General features: G+C 34.5%; 1 protein-coding gene and 1 pseudogene across 1 annotated transcript in view; one reads left to right on the forward strand and one right to left on the reverse strand.

Annotated features, from left to right (window-relative positions):
* Dach2 (dachshund family transcription factor 2) overlaps positions 1–20,549 on the forward strand; it is a 520,209-nt gene that overhangs the window by 45,779 nt on the left and 453,881 nt on the right. The window lies entirely within an intron of this gene.
* LOC127184612 (60S ribosomal protein L18-like) lies at positions 15,184–15,731 on the reverse strand (annotated as a pseudogene).

The following is a 20,549-nucleotide window of genomic DNA, read 5'->3' on the forward strand; positions in this document are numbered from 1 at the left end:
TTGGATGGCATTAATGTGCACTGAACTGCTACATTTTTATTTAGCAAAAATCAGGGATCCAGTGAGTTTTGAGATAGTCAACAGATATTCTTTTGTATTTCTTATACCTTCTTGTGACTCTTTCTTCTTTTTATTTTTCTTTGTTTCTAAAGAGCAACCAGGCAGTGACTCCGCACTTTTTTTGTGAGGACGGCAATGTTTTGTGCAAAATTATACAATCTAGGATGCTGAGAACCATAAAATAAGTATAAAAGATATTATATAATATTTCAAACTTACTGATGTTTACCAAATAAATTAGAAACAAACAGTCTCATACACATCAGTTCTCTTTCTTGTAGTGAGAAAGAGGCACAAAAATTAAGTATTTTGTGCAGTATTCTATGACACTCCACTAATATATGTATGGTTTTACCCATCGGTTAAAATAAATTTGATTTAAAAAATGAAAACAATTAAAAGCATGAACACAAAAAAGAGTCCATTGGTAGTCAAAGATTAACAGTGATTAGATGAAAGTCCTCACTTACTTCGTAATGTTCCTGCCACACAAGCATAAGAACTTGAATTGAATATCAGGCCATATATAAAACACAAGAACAGTGCAATATTCTTAAAGTAATGGGGGAAGAGGATATGAAAGGATCACTAGTGTTCACTGACACTAGTGTTCTTGCCAATTTGATGAGCTCAAGATATAAAGAAAAACACTGTCTCAAGATCTGAGATGGAAAGTGTTAGAGAAAATTATCTGATATTGATGCCAGCTTCCATATGCACACACACACACACACACACACACACACACACACACACAAACACACACACTGACCCACACAATGTGGACACATGTGAAAAAGTACACATATGTACATCAAATACATAATAAATAAATACAAATTCTAAAAATGAATACAAAAGGTGACAAAACTTGCTCTCTACAATATTACATTTAATAATAAATCAGATTTTACTTATATAGAAGCTACTTATATAAACATTTCACAATGACACATGTGCTCATATGAATTTTAGCATTTTAAAATACATTTAATTCTTAATTGATAAACACATGAAAAGTTACATGGTAACAAAGAGTCATTAAATAAAGAAGGTGCCCACATAATGGGTGAAAATATTTGTAAAGTATCTATCTGAAATGTCATCAATATTCTAAATGTTTAATAAACTCCAAAATTCAAAAGGAAATAATAATGGTTATCACCACCAGTAACATGGACAAAGATCTTAAACAATGTTTCTCAGAAGAACATATAGAAATGTCCAACAGGTATGTTAAATTAATGTTCAATATTACCACTTCAAATCAAAGCAAATAACCCATTGTAAGAATGGTTAGTGTTAACAAAAAAGATCAACGATAGGTTTTGGTTAAGATGTGGATGCAAAGATGTGCACAAAGACTTTGAGTTGATGTATTTAGATTTTTAGGCCTGTCTTCATAATTTGTTTTTAAATGGGGATATTTTGTAGGAAAAGGATTCTTGTGTTATCTATTGCTGAGAAGATAACCCTAAGGGATTTCTGTGGGAGTAGTAAGGCATGAAATAATAGTACATTAAAATTAAATAAATAAATGCAAATTCAGTATTGTACTGAAATTCAGTTTTGCTTTTTTAAGTTTTTCTGACAAAGTTTATGATCTTTGGTTAAATTTACAAATAAAACACTTATGATGAAGCATGTATATTTATGCATGTGAATACATAGTAGTTTTTGTTAAGTACATTTATCATATAAAATCTGTACAAATAATTACATAAAATTGGAAAGATCTGAACACGTTCATATACACATGAAAGCATCACCACAATAATGGTATTAAACATATCTATAGCTTCTATAATTTGTCCTCCTCTTTTGTGTACATTTGAAAAATTAACTAGAAGTCACTTTCCTTAAGAAAAATTAAGTACGGTTATGCTAGGCTCCAGTACGCAAGCATAGCAAAGTATAATTAATGGTGTCAGACGTTGGCTCTCTCCCATGGGGTGGGTCTCATTTTGGGCCAGGCATTGGCTGGACATTCCCTCAGTCTCATTCTTTATTCCTGTGCATCTTGTAGTCAGAGTTAATTTTGGATTGGAAGTTTTGTGGGTGGGGTGATGGTCCCCTCCTTTTATTAGGAAACTTGTCTACTTAGAAGGTGTCCTCTTCAGTCTATGGCACCTGCTACTAGGAGTCTCTGCTAGAGTCACCCCTTTATCCTCTGTGTAGCCTATCCTGACAGAAGTCTCCAGCTTGTCTTAGTGATAGCCTCCCCTCAGTTTCTGATTTCTCCCCAAGCCCTATGCCCCCTCACAATTCTCCCCTATATTTGATCCCCTCCTCTTTTCCCAACCCAATCTCTCCTATCCAGTTCCCTCCTCTACATTCACTTCCACTGTCTACTTTATTTCCCTATCCTTCCCTTTAAGGAAGGCCTTCCTTGGGCTCTTCTTCTTAATTAGCTTCTTTGGGTCTGTAACCATCCTTTGAGAGGCTCCACCCAGTAACTGACTGAATTAGAAGCGGAGACTCACTGCCAAGCATTTGGTGGAGCTTGGGAGTCCTGTGGAAGAGGGGGTGAGGGGACAGAAGAACCCAGAGGGGAAAAGAAAGCCACAAGACCAACAGAGTCATCTAAGGTAAGCCTATGGGGGCTTACAGAGACCAAAGAGCATGCACCAAGCAAACAGCATGCATAGACTGAACATAGACCCCTACATATATGTAACCAATGGACAGTTTGATGTTCATGTTGGATCCCCTAGTGAGCTAAGTGGGCACTCTCTATGACATGGAATCTGTTGTCTGCTTTTGATTGCTTCCCCCTAATGGGGCTGCCTTGCCTGGCCTCAGTGGATAAGGAAGAGCTCAGTTCTGATGCACCTTGAAGTGCTTCGATGGGTTGGGGTAGCTCCCCTTTTCTGAGAAGAATGTGAGGAGGGATAGGTAAAAGAGAGTGGGAGAGAGGGAACCTGAGGAGAGGAGGGAAGGCGTGACAATCAGGATGTAAAGTTAATATATAAATAAAAAATAAATTTAAAAGAAGGAAAAAAAAATAAGTAGATAATGCATATAGTTTATTGTAGATACTGTGATGTACAGACCTCTTACTCATCTTAGGTAACCAAATTACAATCCATTGAAAAACTGCTCATTTCCAATTTTCCCCAGATATTAATAGCTAACATTTTACTTACTACTCCTGTGAGTTACACTAGCTAATCACATAAATGGAAATGTATCATGTTCTTCCTCTGTGCCTGGCTTATTTTACTTAGCATAACATCTTCTAGTTTTCTCTATTGTATTTATATATGACATAACTTTTGTCTGATTATTATTTCATTGTATTCATGCATATCTCCTTGTAATTTTTATGTAATGAGCTGACTCAAAGGAAAATACGTCTACCAAGAAATTATTGGAGAAGTATATTCATCTTATTGGTTAATTATTTATTGATTAATCCAGTGATGTACATTTGGATTATTTCCATGGTTTGGCTAATGTAAACAAATATGTTATACATGTAAGTGTGGAGTCTTCAAAATGATTATTCTGTGCTTCTCAATATTTAAACAGAAAGGTGGTGACTACATTATATGATAGCTCCAATTTTTCATGTTTTTAACTTGTTGAAAATTTCATACATGAGTATTATCACGCAGGTAGATCTTGGAACATGTGCCTACGCCCGTGTGTACTCAGCAACATTCCTTGGATTAGCCAGGTTACCTGAGGACAGATCCACTTGTGTTCTACACCATGGTGTATCCTCTGAGCTAGAAAACATAGACACTGTTGTTTTGTAGTCTCCAGTTCAGTCTTATACTTACAAGGCAGAGGAGTTCTCAGACTTTGGAGACTACTCACATGCCTGCAGAGACCTAGGGAATTTTCTATGGATTAGCCCAGTGACTGGAGCCTAGAACCTCCTGTGCTCCACACAGTTTGTTCCCCTATCACCTGGGAATCACCAGCACTGGTATTTTGTAGTTCTCAGTTTGGGTCTTGGTTTGCTATACAGTCACTGCTATCCTGCTGATCAGACACTGTGTGTATCTGGTGCTGCCATTTGGATCCATTCTCCTCTACATTAACTTTGACTAAATATGTCTTCTTGAATATTAGCAAGATTCAGAACTCTGAAAATTATTGCTTCAGAGTATGATTGCCTGATATAATGTATCAATTCTAAAAGTTAAGATGATTCATGAAGTTATGAATTTTAAAAAACATTAATAGAACATTCTGGAAGCACAGAATGAGCAAGATCTAGCTTAACAGTACCACATGACCTGAGTTGCTAGCACCAGGTGATATTTAAGATAGGCTGTGAATAGATCCTTTTAGAAGTTTGGTACAAAGTAACTATAGTGAGCTTAGGTATTGAGTGTTCCAGGTCATGGACATGTTCCTAGATGACATTTCTTAGATAAGTCGAGATCTAGAAGAAAAGTGAGAGTAACATGTAGAGCAGTGTTCAGGCAGTAGCTAAAGAGCCTCAAAAGTTAGATTCAATTTTATACTATTCAATGGTGTCAAAAAGAGGTCTAGTGAAAAGAAGACATTAGTAGTCAATTAGAGCCAACTCAAGGGAAACTACATCTACCAAGAGATTATTGGAGAAGAGAAAAAAGTGTGAAAGCTTTCATAAAAGAATAAAAAGGAAATTTCAACAACAATGTCCTAAAGGAGTCCAATTAAGAGAAGTCTGAGTTGAAAATGACAGAGAGAGAAAATTCTCCAAAACAAGCAATAAGAAGGTTACAATTAAAGGAATATACAGAGAAGCTAGTATAAACATTGAATTATGATTCAATGTAAACTTGCCAAAAAATTTACAAGCCACATCCCTACAGTTACTTCTTATGAATTGGTGGCTATGCCCCCAGGTGCACAGTATTGTTTGAAGTGTAACTTATGGCAAGACAGTAGGAAAAATAAAAATTCACTAATACTTAAATGCTACTCAATCATCACATTTCCAGTGAACTGTAGAGGACTAGAGCATGACCACACAATAGATACCAAATAGTTCATATTTGTTATTTTCATATGAAATATCAAAGGAAAAATTATTTTTTCTTTTAACCTATAGATTTTCATTCTTCTTTTAACTTACAGATTTTTATTTCTGTCTTTTTTTCTGTATTTTTATAAAACCTTTTTTCTGGGTTAATACTCCTGTAAAAATTTGATATCACAGTAACGAATGAATTTAAATCATTGAATTCAAGGAAACTTTTACTTCTGGTACTTATAATTAATTTTACATACCTCTGTGTAGTAAATGAATGTATGCTTCTTTTGTATGCATATATAGTAAAGAGCATTCTTTTTTACTTTCCATCATTTATTTGATGTTAGATAAAATAAATTCCTATTTTTCTTGTACTAGAAAATAGAATTGGGATATGTCTTTATAATGAGGAGCTTGCAATCCACTCATAGATCATTCTGACAACTTTTGTTTTCAAGGAATGGTGCAAACCGTAAGGGACATCACAGTTTGTCTCTCTGCCGAAAGAACATATAGACCTTGGAGAAATAGCCCTTTGCTGTTCATTTGACTGTTGGAATTGTAGTTGTTTATTGTCTTTGGTGTACACATTCTAAAGCATTGAATGCCAGACTGATGTTACCATTTCAATATCCTGAGGAGTAAGGCCTTGAAAGCAGTGTATTGCTGGGTAGCTTGTATGTCTTAATGACACAGAAAGGTGGTTCTTCATTTGTCAAACAAGTTCCCTTTGAAATCCTAGTTGCAGAGCTTTCTCCATTAGGTTCTTTCCTGGGTTTGGAATGCTGTTACTGGTTTGTGTTTGGGCTACTGACCTGATCTTTACCCATTCTTAGAGGAAGGAAAGCTGTCACTCAGAAGTAATGTGTTTCTAAGTTAGTCACTTTTTTCACTTAAAGGATGAGCATGGGCAGAGATGTGCACTTTTATCTAGAAGTGAGTATAATTTTAAGAATTTATCCAAGAACATATATGTTTTAAAGCTTTATTTAACTCTTCTAATAAAAATCTTGAGAAGTATATTAGAAAGTTATTTGTTTACTGTGCACTGTCTCCTCTCTAAGAATGCATATATATTGCACATATATAATGCATGTGCATAATAAATAAGTATATATAATAAGTATATATAATAAGTATAAATAATTATATATACTTATTTATTATGCACATGCATTCTATAACTTATTAATGACCTTTCATATTGAATTTCAACAGTGCTGCTATATGATCCAGATTACACTGAAATTTCAAATTAAAGTATCTATTCTTATATTTAAAAACTGAGGTTGTATGTAGCTTTTTAATCTTAGATTTTTAAAATATTTCTTGGAAAAATATCAAAAATATAATTTATAGAATATCTACAAAACAGAGGTATAATTTTTGCTGTGGAGAAGAAATAATTTTCAACTGGTTCATCATTTTTTACTTATACATTTGCAGTGGTGATTTTAATATGAAACAATTTTATATATATTAAGAAATGTGTGGTCTTGCAAGGAAGCCTACATAGTTCCTCTGTTATTGACACTACAAAAATATTTTTACCCTATAAACACTTTGTTTTTCCTAAAAAATTTAATCTATTACCACCTAAACTACTTGGAGAGTTTATTACTACCTATAGCAGTAGTATTCAGAAAAGTTTAAGTAATTGCTTAGAACATCAATACTGGTAAAGAATGGATTGATGTTTGTAATCAAAGTCACAGTTAAATGGTTAATTTTTTCTTTGGATTGAGAATTCTCTATTCAAAATATTTGTCATTCACACTTTTTAAAATTTTTTATTTAAGTAATTTATTCAGATTACATTTCATTTGTTATTCCCTCACTTGTATCCTATTCCCCTCCCCAAGGTCTGTGACAGAAGGGGACCTCGTCCCCCACTATAAGATCATAGCCTATCAGGTCTCTTCCTGGTAGCCTGCTTACTCTTCCTCTGAATGCCACCAGGTCTCCCCACCAAGGGGAAGTGGTCAAATAGAGGGCACCAGAGTTCATGCCTTAGTCAGTTCCTGCTCTCCACACAATTGTGGAGAATGTGGTGGCTAGATCTGGATAGGGGTTCTACCTGGAAACAACCTAGATGTCTCTCAGTCTAAGAATGGATAAAGGAACTGTGGTACATTTATATTAGGGAATACTACTCAGCTATTAAAAACAAGGAAATCCTGAAATTTGCAGGCAAATGAGTAGAACTAAAAATAATCATCCTGAGTGAGTTAACCCAGACCTAGAAAGATACACATGGCATATACTCACTTATAATTGGACACTAGCCCAACAGAGATGTCCCCTGAAAGTCTTCACTTAGCCGGAGATTGGGATAGATACTGGGTCTTCCTCTTGGGACTCTAGGTGAGAGAAGTATGGGAGAATGGGGAAATAGAAGGACTCAGAGGGTCCTAGAAACCTACAAGAAGAACATTAAGGCTGGCGAATCTGGACCTAGGTGGGTCAGATCAAACTACTGTACCAATGACAATGTATGCAATAAACCTAGAACCCCTACCCAGGTATAGCCACTGGACACCACATTCACATTCTTAAAATTCATGAGCATCTTTAAAATGAGACTGGTGTTGCATTTCCAAATATAATAATCACCTGCCTTTAGAAGTATAGTGAAGTTAAATATATTCTGGATTCATGTTCCATTATAATTTTATGGTGATTTATGTTTCAATTCAAAATGGTAAAAGACTCAGTCCTACCACTAGAAACTAGGACTTTTGGGAAAACCTTGAACTGCTTTCTTCTCATAAATCTCAAGGTCCAGGGATGTTTCTATTTCATTTTCAGCATAGGAATTGCCTAGTTTTAGTATTTACCAAGATTTTTCCTGTTTTATTTTATATGAACTAATCTCAGTTTACAAAATATGCTGGAAAATTCTTCTAAGTGAATATTACTTTGAAGTTTTCGAATGTTATCTGCTAAATTTATTGCTTACTTCACAAGGTTCCTCCTTAAGCAGAAAAAAGTATCTAGCTATAAACTAGCAAGTTTTAACCAAACCTTATTAAAAGTAGGGAAAGGGTATTAGAACTATGGCTAAAACAAGAACAAACATCTGTTTTAAGCTTTCATTCCAGGGTAATGAACTTTGATGAAATAAGATGAATTAAAGAACATGGAAGAGAGCAAGCAGAATGCTTTACTTTGTATGTACAATAGCTATACTCTGTCTCTTTTTCTGTAGAGGACATTTAAAGACAGTATGCTGAATGCCATAACAGCCAAATGAAGGCTGTAAATCCAAAGAAATGATGCAAAGTTCCATGGCCAGCCAGTACTAATCCAGTATGTCAATGATTCTGCTTCTCATATTATTTTAGCTGATGAATATTCTAATTGATGAGAAAAATACAAATTTTCTTTCACTCACATAAATGTCATGTGGATGTTAAAGAAATCATATCTTAATAAAACACAATTAATAAATATGGATGTAAAAAAGAACTTTCAAAATCAAAATTGGTTTTTCTTTTTAGGTTCCTAAAATGTTTTTCTGAGAACTGTATGAATTTAAGGCAATTCTAAATGTATGAAACAGATAAAAGACAGGTCTTATATTTAGACTAAGAGTATTCACATAGTTTGAGCAGGACGCCTGGGTACTCAGAGGAAGGATAGCAGGCTACCAAGAAAAGACTTGATACCCTATGAGCATATACAGGGGGAGGAGGTCCCCCTCAGTCACAGTCATAGGGGAGGGGAGTAAGGGGAAAATGGGAGGGAGGGAGGAATGGGAGGATACAAAGGATGAGATAACAATTGAGATGTAATATGAAAAAATCAATAAAATATATTAAAAAAGAATATTCACATACATATTTTTCAATGAATAAAATTTGACTGTTAAATGACTGCAGGCTTGTATCCATCATTGCAAAAATTTCGTGGACTGATATGTATCTTAAAAAGCACCTGGTTTTATGATGTTGTTATGCAGCTGAAAAAATAAAGGGTCATATCAGCATAGGGACACATTTGTCCAAGAAAAACTAACATGAGTATTTCTTTTGTCAACATAGAAGATGAGCTGTATGATAAGGGCAAATTATGCTCTCTGATCTACCCTTCTCTCACTGAAGTGACTGAAGATTAAAGCTGCAGTCTGAAGTCACATTATTTTTATATATTTTTTCAAGTAACACAATTTTTGAAAGATAAAAATTCTGACAAACAGAGTTCTAAATTTTCTTGCACAATTATAGCTCCATTTATAGTGCTATACTTTTCTTTCATAGAAATAGAGGGACAAAGAAAAGCCAAGTAGTCCAAGAATTTGTGCATGTGTATAATATATAATTTTCTTATGTCTATATTCATGATTTGATGTGTGAGAAAACATTTTTAATGTTAACTATATAAATCCTCTTATGAATCTTTGAGAAAGTCAACATTGCATTGTAGTTTTTGTTATTTATTTAACTGGGAATAAAACATCCCACATAATCCTGCGTAATATTTAATAGGTTGGCATCAGTATTTTTTCATATGTGTACCACCAATGTAATGGTTTAATGGGTAAAATGATTGGATATTAAAAATAACAGTTTTTATTTATTAGTTATACTTATTTGCCAGGAGCCAAAGATCAGTTCAGATGCAAGCTGAGTTAAATGAAAATCATTGCATGATGTGTGATATGAGATTATCTTTTCAGTATTTTTACTTGTCGTATGTATTTATACTTCTTTTTATAACATCGGCTGTATACATGAAAAGTGTTGAATTTTAAGATTTATCCTCCTGCTTTTATTAACATATTTCACCCATATCTTTTGGCATGTTTGTTTAACTTCTTGAGTTTACTGAATTTACCACCCATTATATGCAATCTTTTCTTTTGTATTGTTCCATTAAATAGTAAATAAAAGCAGAAGATAAATCTTAAAAACCAGCATGGTACTTATATTCATACAAGTAATATGTGTTATAAAAGACAAGAGGTATAAATGGATATGACAAAATAAAATACTGGAATAATGATCCTATATTACACATCATGAAATTATTTTCATATAACTGACTTTGCATCTAAACTTAACATTAGATCTTGGCTAATAAGTAAGTCTAATAATTGAAAACTATTCCTTTTAAATACCCAATCATTTCACTCATTAAACTATTTCCTTGGTGGTACACATATGAAAAAATACTGATGTCAACATAGTAAATATTAAGTGGGACCCTATGAAGTTTCCTGGGCAAGCATGTATATTGTTATTGTTACCTTTCAGGTTTTGTTTATCTGGACATATTATGTTATCATGGACCAAACTACTCTGTCATTTCTAGGTGCAATGATCTTACAGATGACTACCTGGTCCTTTGGGTCTGACAATCTTTCCATAGTTAATATTCTATGAGTCTTAAGTGCAAGAGTTGTATTGTACATTTATAGATGTATCTGTTAAGTCTAGGATACACATTGTCTGTTGATCTCTTCATTTAGATATATGTGGTTTCCTATAATGGTCTTTAAAATAATATAATTAACTCTTTGAGAATTAATCAAACATCCTTGGTGTTATTTGCTAATATATTATAATTTGTTTCTTTTTAAAAAAGGAGTAAGTAAATGAACTATGAAATTAAAATAAAGAGCATGCATGGGTCTACACCAGCTCCTCTGTGTATATGTTATGGCTGTTAGCTTGAGTTTGTTTGTTTAGGTGGGACTCCTAACAGAGAAAATGGGTGTATCTCTGACTCTTTCACATGCTCTTAAGACTCTTTTCCTCCTAGAGGGTTGCCTAGTCCAGCCTTCTTATGAGGGCTTTTGCCTTTTCTTATTGTTTCTTATTTTTGTATGTTTGATTGTCATCTCTTGGAGGGCTGTCCTTTTCTGAACAGAAAACAAAGTGGGAGTGGATCTGGGGGAGACAGAAGATGCAGTGGAGCTGAAAGGAGTGACAGGAAGGAAAACTGTGCTTGGGATGTATCATGTGAGAAAAGAATGCATTTTCTTTTCTTTTTTTTTTAAATTTTTTATTATTAATTTATTCTTGTTACATCTCAATGATTATCCCATCCCTTGTGTCCTCCCACTCTTCCCTCCCTCCCCCTTTCCCCTTATTCCCCTCCCCTATTGCTGTTCCTGAGGGGGATTACCTCCCCCTGTATATGCCCATAGGGTATCAAGTCTCTTCTTGGTAACCTGCTGTCCTTCCTCTGAGTGCCACCAGGTCTCCCCCTCCAGGGGACATGGTCAAATGTGAGGCACCAGAGTACGTGCATTTCAATAAGAAAAAAAACCCACAATTTCATTTAATTATTTTTCCTGTAAGAATGAAACTTGGGCTGGGGGAATAATTCAGTGATGTAAAACTTGTCTAGTTTGCCTGAAGTCCTTGGTTCTATTCCTACCACCTCTAGAGATAGTCATAATGCATACTAAAAAGATATATTTAGATATTGGTGAAAACTGGAGAAAATAATTTTGATGGAATTTCCTTAGGGAGCGCATTCTCCCATTTTTTTCAACTTGTCATTGATGTGCTGAAAAGTGACCTTGTGATTCTGTGGGGTCCTGGTTACTTTAAAGTAATTGGGATGAAAATTTGAAACTAAGGCAGTCAGCTTAATCCTTAGGTATTCATATTTTTCTTAATTACAATAACATCTTGTCATTCTGGTTATGATCATTCTGTTTATGAAAACTTATTAGATAGCATGTGACAAATATTTTAGTGAGCTCACATAGTAATGGTTATTTTTCACTTTTAAGTATTTATTCCTGATGAGTGTTTTATCCTCATTGGTTTTATTTCTGTATATCTTTATATGCACTTCGGCAAGATGTGTTTTTTTAATATCATCATATTTTTCATGGCATGAGAAACATTCATATATGTTTCTAATATCAAACTAAACATGCTGTATTTTCTTTGATTTAATATAGTATATTTATGGCCTGGCTAACTTTTAAATTTTGTTTTATTTATTCCTTTGAAGTTCTATAAATAGTTTCATGGCATTAGACATGCCATATAAAAAAGTAATCAAGTATTTCATAACAAAGAAGCAAATTCTAAGGTTTTAAAAAAATGTTTATCAAGCCTATTCTTAAAGTTTGAGAATGACATATGTTAATAGAAATATTTATAATGTTCCAATAAAAGTTGGTGCCTACTTATTAAACTACTAACTAGCACGCTACCAGCTTTATATAATGAAAAATTGACATTTGAATGAAATTTACTGTACTAAAATTCTCACTGCTTCTTTGATTATATGTGTACTTGGATTCAAGAACAATTCAGACATCATAATGATTTACAAGACAGTGAACGAAAGTGTGTCTCTATCAAGAATGCGGAATTGTTTAAAACAAGCAAGGTGTTTTTTCTCATGTATTTCTTTCTACTATTGGTTGTACAATTGCTTCTTTGGTTTTAATTGGTAAGTGGGGTGACTAAATTTTATATCACAATTCACTAAAGTGTTTTTCATCAAGAAAAATGTACATTTTTTAAAAAAGCAAGCAAATAGAACTCTTGATAAGATAGACAGGGTAGCTTTAGCATGTATATATTTATGAGGATTAGTGGGGTGACTGCTAAAAAATGAGACGCACTAAAAGTCAAAGGAAAAAGAAGGCTTTGAATTTTTTGTAGCTAGTGTACCACTTCTCTCCTAACAGAGGAAGCAGTAAGGTCATAATGCCAAATCTTATCCATTGTGATTTACACTACCCTTGATGTAGGACTGTAGAAGATAATGACAAACACAAGCAATCATAGTCTTTAATGTTAGCTTTGAGATAACTGATTTAGACCATTTTATTTTAGCAAAAATATATCCATAGAAATGTACATAAATCATAAGTATTCAACCTGATTAACTTTCACAACTGTTACACATCTGTGCCTGTCTTGTTCTCAACCAAATCAAGAATTAGAGCACTGTGGATATCACCAGAAGAAAAATTATATTCTGATACTTATAACTATATATTTCTATATTTAATATGAACTGACTGACAAAGTATGTTTCTTTTGTCTCTGAACTTTTTCCATGAAATTATGTATTTGAGATTCATGAATGTTTTATTGTAAAATAGTTTATCTTATCTATTGCTATATAATATTCTGTTGTACATCACAATTTATTTCTTTATTCTATTGGTGATGAATGTTGAAACTAGTTTGAATGCTATATCTCTGAGTGTTTATGTGAATATATTCATGACTGTTGATAGAAAATGCAGAAATGATTATGAAGTATACCATTGCCATATTTGCTCACATTCCATGCATCAGAAGATGGTTTCTATATTTTTCCATAAAGCAGAATATAAGAGTACCACTTATTCATATTACTAAGGATGATTATTCTTATCCATCACTTTAACCAATGTTCTAGGTATACAACAAAATTATGGGCGGATAAAAATATGTAACCACAGTGGTGTTTCAAAATAATATTTGTATTCTTTGAGAATTTCATACAATGTGTTTTTATCTTATTTAGCTTCCACCCAACACCTCCTCCCAGATCCACTTTAACTTCCTACACACTTTTGTGTTATCTTAAAAATAAAAAAAAAGAATAGTGGCCGTGCATAGTGGTACATTTCTGTAATTCTAGCACTCTCAGGGAGGTAGAAACAGAGGCAGAGGCAGAGGTAGAAGCAGAGGCAGAGACAAAGGCAAAGGCAGGCAGAACTCTGTGAGTTTGAGGCCAGCCTGTTCTACAAAGTGAGTCCAGGATAGACAAAGCTACATAGAGAAACCCTGTATCAAAAAACAAAAATACAAACAAAAATGAATAGTGTTCAGTTTGTGTTTCTTAACACTCTTGGGAGTGGAGCCTGTCCAGGAGAGTGGCAGACCTACCAGAGATCACACTGGTAAGGAAAACCGAGTTTCTTTCCCAGTAGCATTCAATTGCCAATAGCTCCTCAGATAATGGTGGAACTTTGTAGTCTCCTACCCAACTCTGTGCAGGAATATTTTTTGTCTTGAGCTAGTGAATTTCTTGTGCATGCTGTCAAAAATGTTGTGTGTTTAAATGTTCAAGTGCTCTGTTGTGTCCAGCAAACACATTTTAATAACTTAATCGTGTACCAGAAGGTCTTGTCAAAACAATAACAAATATAAAAAAGATCAATGGGAACGAATAATCAAAATCTGGGCTGAAATGGTCACTCACTGTGAAAGGGAATATCAGTCTTGTCCAATGGATTGTCACTCTGTATATCAACCACATTCCAGAACTTGTCCCATACCCAGAAGTAGTAGAATTAATTTTGTATGTGTGCTTCTTGTTTGTTTGTTGTTTTCTCCTATTTACATTTTTAAGTTTGTTTTGATTTTTGTGCTTTTTAAAATTTTTCCTTTTTTAATTAGCTATGAGCATATACAGGGGGAGGAAGTCCTCCTCAGTCACAGTCATAGGGGAGGGGAGTAAGGGGAAAATGAGAGGGAGGGAGGAATGGTAGGATACAAGGGACGGGATAACCATTGAGATGTAATATGAATAAATTCATAAAATAAAATTTAAAAAAAAGAAAAGAAGGAAAGAAAAACATGAAGTTAGGTAGTTAGGGAACATAGACTCTGGGAGGAGTTGGGAAGGTAAAACATGAGCAAAATATTATATAAAATTTAAAATAAAAATTAAAAAAAATTAGGACCAACAACAATGAAATGGAATCAAACACCAACATCAAATAGAAAGAATCAATGAAATGAAGAGTTGGTTCTTAGACAAATTAGAGAGATTGATAAACCTTTAGCTCAATTCAGCAAAAGAAAGAAAGAGGACAGGACACAAATGAATAAAATTAGAGATGAAAATGCAAATAGTACAGAGGGGTTTCTTAGACATGCAAAGCTTTTTAAAAATGGACTTTATTTATAATAAACTACATACTGTAAAGAACAATTATGAAACAATCAGGAAATCCATATGTAAAAGTTACATTCAAAATGTTTAGCTCATTTGTATTTGGCGACCTGGAAAAAATACTCTATCCTATTTAGGTGAGTATAAAGTTTTGAACCTAAATCATTCTCTATCATATCTTGTATTTATCCACTTAAAACATCTCTTTAGACCTTAACACGTTTTCTTACATCCTAAACAACTTAGGCCTAAGTGAAACTATAACTATATAGTCTTCAGCCCCATCAGAGACCTGAGAAGGAATAACATTTTGTAGCTCTTTCGCCTTTGGCACTCTGGAACTTCCAGCCCTTGGAGCAAACATGGAGTTTGGTGTGGCTGTATGGGGTCCCTGTACCTTGCTGAATGCTGGTGCCCCTCTTAGCTCTTCTAAGGACCAGACAGGAACACGGGGCCTTTGGGAGCCTCCAGGAAGAGCTGGTTTACAGCCTTGAGGATGAGACTTTGGGTGTAGCTGCTTACCAGCTGTGCACACACCCTTCAGCTTGGCCACTTCCAGAACTCTCACACCACCTGTGACTGTACCCACAACCACATCTGTTTTGTTCTCGGCCAGGAAGCTTCAGTTTTCAGATTATGCTTGACAGGGACAGAGGTGGCCGGTTAGTGCAGCTCATGAATAACCATATTAGCACAACATGATTGAAGGTAGAGCTGGTTTGTCTGGTCAGAAACCTGTACAGCTAGACTAGCATCCACAGGTAGATGTCCCGGCTGTGAGCTCCTTGTGTAGAACTTTTCAGTCCTTGTTGTGATGAATGTCAACACTCATGACAGTGCCTCCTGTTTGGCCAGGTCCAGAAGGAAAGAACCCCACCTGGAGTGGACAGGGAAAGGGCTCTCTGCCCATCAGTATTTTTAAACGCATAAAATTCTTTTCAGTGAAGATATTTAAAAGTGGGAAAACAGCATCGACTGTTGGGTGCCTTGGTTGAGAAAAACTAGTGCCTTGCTTTCTGTGACCTCTGGTTTTTTTTTTCGTTAAATTATCATCCACTTTATCTTAATATTCTACCTTGCCAATTAAAATTAAGAAGTAAACACTCTTCAAAACGGATTACATTTAAACTCTCATTCAAAGCCAAATTCTTTTTCTAAGCTGGTATGAAACATGAAAATTGTATTAGTATCTTGAGATTAACCTTGCCAAACCCAACTCATTGTCTATGAAAACATAGACAATTTAGTTGGTTTTTGAGGGATCAATAAATAGTCTAAAGTTTGCACAGCCATCATTCTTTGGAAATATTTAAGTTGTTACCATGAAACTTAATTCATTATTTGTTTTAAAGACACTTGCAATTGAATGGAGAAATAATTTGTCACCATGACTATTATATTAAGGTATAATAATAATAATTTTTGGTTATTCATATTTCCCCAAATTGTCTCTAGAACTATATATCAGTGAAGAGATTTTTTTTCTGTCCCTGATTATTTTCCGGTCATTACATCTTGAAGAGAGATTATTTTCCTTCTGATTTAAATAGGTTGTCCATTACTCAGAGATAATTCAACTAGGTCATTAGTGAACTCTAAAGTGGAATTGTTTTCAGAGTGATAGAATCAATCTATATTTTTCATCTAAAATTGCCAGATTAAACACATTTGTACTATGTCACACTCACATTAGGAAATTGGCAAGTATTTATATTGAATACTTTAATATGCAATGTTCTGATGATTGGTCTGGATCATTTTTATTTTCCCACAGAACTTTATTTTCTTATCTAGGGAATTCATTGAAGCTTTTATATCCATAGAGCATTATTTGTAGGTGATGATATAATTTCAATGCTTTTCTTTTTTTTTAATCTTTTAACTTTTATTTATTTATGAATTTAAATTTTTTTATTAATTTATTCTTGTTACATTTCAATGTTTATCCCATCCTTTGTATCCTCCCATTCTTCCCTCCCCCCCATTTTCCCCTTATTCCCCTCCCCTATGACTGTTCTTGAGGGGCATTACCTCACCCTGTATATGCTCATAGGGTATCAAGTCTCTTCTTGGTAACCTGCTGTCCTTCCTCTGAGTGCCACCAGCTCTCCCCCTCCAGGGGACATGGTCAAATGTGAGGCACCAGAGTACATGAGAAAGTCATATCCCATTCTCCACTCAACTGTGGAGAATGTTCTGACCATTGGCTAGATCTGGGTAGGGGTTTAAAGTTTACTGCCTGTATTGTCCTTGGCTGGTGCCTTAGTTTGAGTGGGACCCCTGGGCCCAAATCTGCCTATCATAATGTTCTACTTGTAGGTTTCTAGGACCCTCTGGATCCTTCTACTTTGCTATTCTCCCTTGCTTCTCTCATCTAGAGTCCCAATAGGATGTCCTCCCCTCTGTCCCAGTTTCCTGGTAAGTGAAGGCTTTCATGGGACATGCCCCTTGGGCTAGTATGCAGATATAAGTGAGTATATACCATTTGATTCTTTCTGCTTCTGGGTTAACTCACTCATTATGATCATTTCTAGCTCAATCCATTTATCCACACATTTCTGGAATTCCTTGTTTTTAATAGCTGAGTAGTATTCCATAGTGTATATGTACCACAGTTTCTTTATCCACTCTTCTACTGAGGGACACTTAGGCTGTTTCTATGATCTGGCTATTATGAATAAGGGTGCTATGAACATGGTTGAGCAAATTTTCTGGTTGTGTGCTGGAGCATCTTCTGGGTATATTCCAAGGAGTGGAATAGCTGGGTCTTGAGGAAGCCCTATTCCCATTTTTCTGAGATAGCACCAGATAGATTTCCAAAGTGGCTGTACTAGTTTGCATTCCCACCAGCAATGAAGGAGTGTTCCTCTCTCCCCACATCCTCGCCAGCATGTGGTGTCGCTTGAGTTTTTGATCTTAGCAGTTCTGATGGGTGTAAGATGGAATCTCAGAGTTGTTTTGATTTGCACTTCCCTGATGACTAAGGAGGTTGAGCATTTCTTTAAGTGTTTCTCAGCCATTTGATATTCCTCTGTTGCGAATTCTCTGTTTAGTTCCAAGCCCCATTTCTCAATTGGATTATTTGGTTTGGTGGTGTTATTTTCTTGAGTTCTTTTGATGTAGGGTTGGTGAAGATCTTTTCCCAGTCTGTAGGCTGTCACTTTGTTCTGTTGACAGTGTCTCCTGCCTTACAGAAGCTTCTCAGCCTCATAAGGTCCCATTTATTAATGGTTGACATTAAGACCTGGGCCTTTGGTGTTCTGTTCAGGAAGTTGTCTCCTGTGCCAATATGTTCCAGGCTCTTCCTCACTTTTTCTTCTAGGTGACTTAGTGTCTCTGAACCAGAGTTTCTTTATCTATTCTTCGCATGAGGGACATCTAGGTTGTTTCCAGATTTGGGCTATTATGAATAAAGAAAGATAATTAAAATTATCATCAGTTGAGCTATTTTATATACAGTAGCTGGCTTAGTTGAGAATTCAATCAATTGTTATGATATAACAAAGCAATTATCAAGATATGCTAAGCACTTGAAGATTTTGAATTCAATCAGAACATTATTTTTGGACAATTTGTTCATATTATTATATAGATGTACATAAAATTAATTTGAGCTCTAAAAACAAGCCCCGATAACACATATTTTATAGTATTTAATAGTACCTCACAGTTATTTTTATGTATCTTCTGAGTCTGTTCATTAAATGGATTATAAATTCTGAGAATGATGTCTGAATTCTTTACTTGCTATTACAAATTGCCTTTGTAGTGTGCTACAAATTTTCAAGGGTAAAGAAAATAGGATGTATCATTCTAGGAAATAGGATGTATTTGGTTTTTAAGTTAATACCATTGATAAAAGTCTGCAACACATTTTGCAACAAATTCAGTGAATCCATAATAATTTTAGAGTGAATGCATACAGACCTTATAATATTGATCCTTCAGGCTTATTACAGCTGCCTTTAAAGGTAAATAAAACAGTAACACCTGACGCCACAGAATTGATCATAACGTTTATTGTAAAAGTACACTGCTATTGGTTTACTTTCAAGATTAAAAAAAGTTTGGTCTACCATTAAATCAGTTGATTAATAGACTAGGGCTGAAATGTGAGGTTTCAGTTAGTTTTCACAAAGAACGTTTCCCTGTAGGACTATTGACATCTAACTTTGCTGGATGTTGATTTGCTTTACTTTTCAGCACTGCAGTATGCCTATGTCTCCTTTGAATATTAAATTTGTAAAAGGTATGGTTTTGTGTCAAAATGTGTAAATACTTTAAATAAGACTTTTGAAATGGTCTGTCAAGTGGAAATAGTAAAGGTAGAAAAATAACACATTTCCTTAGTTCATTATATTAAGAAGTATTTCAGCCAGATTGGAATCTTCTCTGTCATTCACTGATAAACCTTTTACCTTTTAAAAGAATATTAATTATTTTGGAATTTCATACAATGCATTACGATCACACTTGCTTTCCATTCCTCCCAGGTCTGATTTCTAAATTCTTATCTATCAGTGCTATTACTCAAGTATCTGTCTGTCTATCAATCGCTGCCCTCCCTCCCTCCACCCCTCTCATATCTATTGCCCGTCTGTCTTGCATTTCTGCTTGTTAGTGAATTGATACAATAATTTCTTAAAAACCCTTCACTAGATTTGGTGAAATTCAAATGTAATAGCCAACTAACTCTGGCATATAGAATTCTAAACCATTTTGACTGAAAAGGTAAATTATAGCCTTTTGTGGCTTATGTTCAGAAATTCTTAAGAGAGATTAGTATAAACATGCTACTCAGTGACGGACGTGCTACTTGTCTGCACTTTTTTTTTCTGTGCCTTGTTCTCTATTTGCATTTGTCTTTAACTTAAGAACCAGATGGATCTTTGAAAAGTAGATAGCTATGGAGTGGAGGGGAAAGATAAAGATAAGCTAAAACCATAAATACCATATAAGCCACTTAGAGATCTGATTAGAGTCTACATGTTTACTTCATGTTATCTGAATGATACAGAAAGAAATTGACAAATCTAACTGCATATTATGCTATTTGTTCTTTTGACACTATGATCACTATGTTTACCACATTTGTAGAAAAATGTTCCAAATCCGCAGAAACATTTCATATGATTTATTATATTTTAAATGAGCTTTACGAATATTACAAAGCAGGGTATATGGCGTTATAAAGGATCAGATGCTACAACACTCTTGGTATAGGGGCAGGGATGTTGTTATGCTTTCACTAAAATGTGCTTTACTTTTGACACAGTGTCTACATTTCAGAACTAGGAGAAATTGGCTTTTCTGATAATTGACTATTTCAATCTCATGTTTCAATGAATTTGATCATGTTATAGATCATCATACAAAGAAATGCAACAGTGTTAATTTACTATCTTTAGTGTTCTTTTTTTTTTCCATCAAAAGATGAACACAGTCTTCGGGATTGTTTTAGGCTGCCTATGAGTTATTATTAATCAGTCACCCTTTTCCTTATTTATTACTTTTCTAGAAACTTGAAGTTATCATCCTCTGCTCTGTTTCTTCTTTGCTTACTCTTAAATATTATTGGAAATCAAAAGGCTTATATCAGTAAATAATTTACATTGTACTCTGAAATCAAACATGACAACGGAATGAATTC

Source organism: Acomys russatus, chromosome X (genome assembly GCF_903995435.1).
Source record: "Acomys russatus chromosome X, mAcoRus1.1, whole genome shotgun sequence".
NCBI lineage: Eukaryota > Metazoa > Chordata > Mammalia > Rodentia > Muridae > Acomys > Acomys russatus.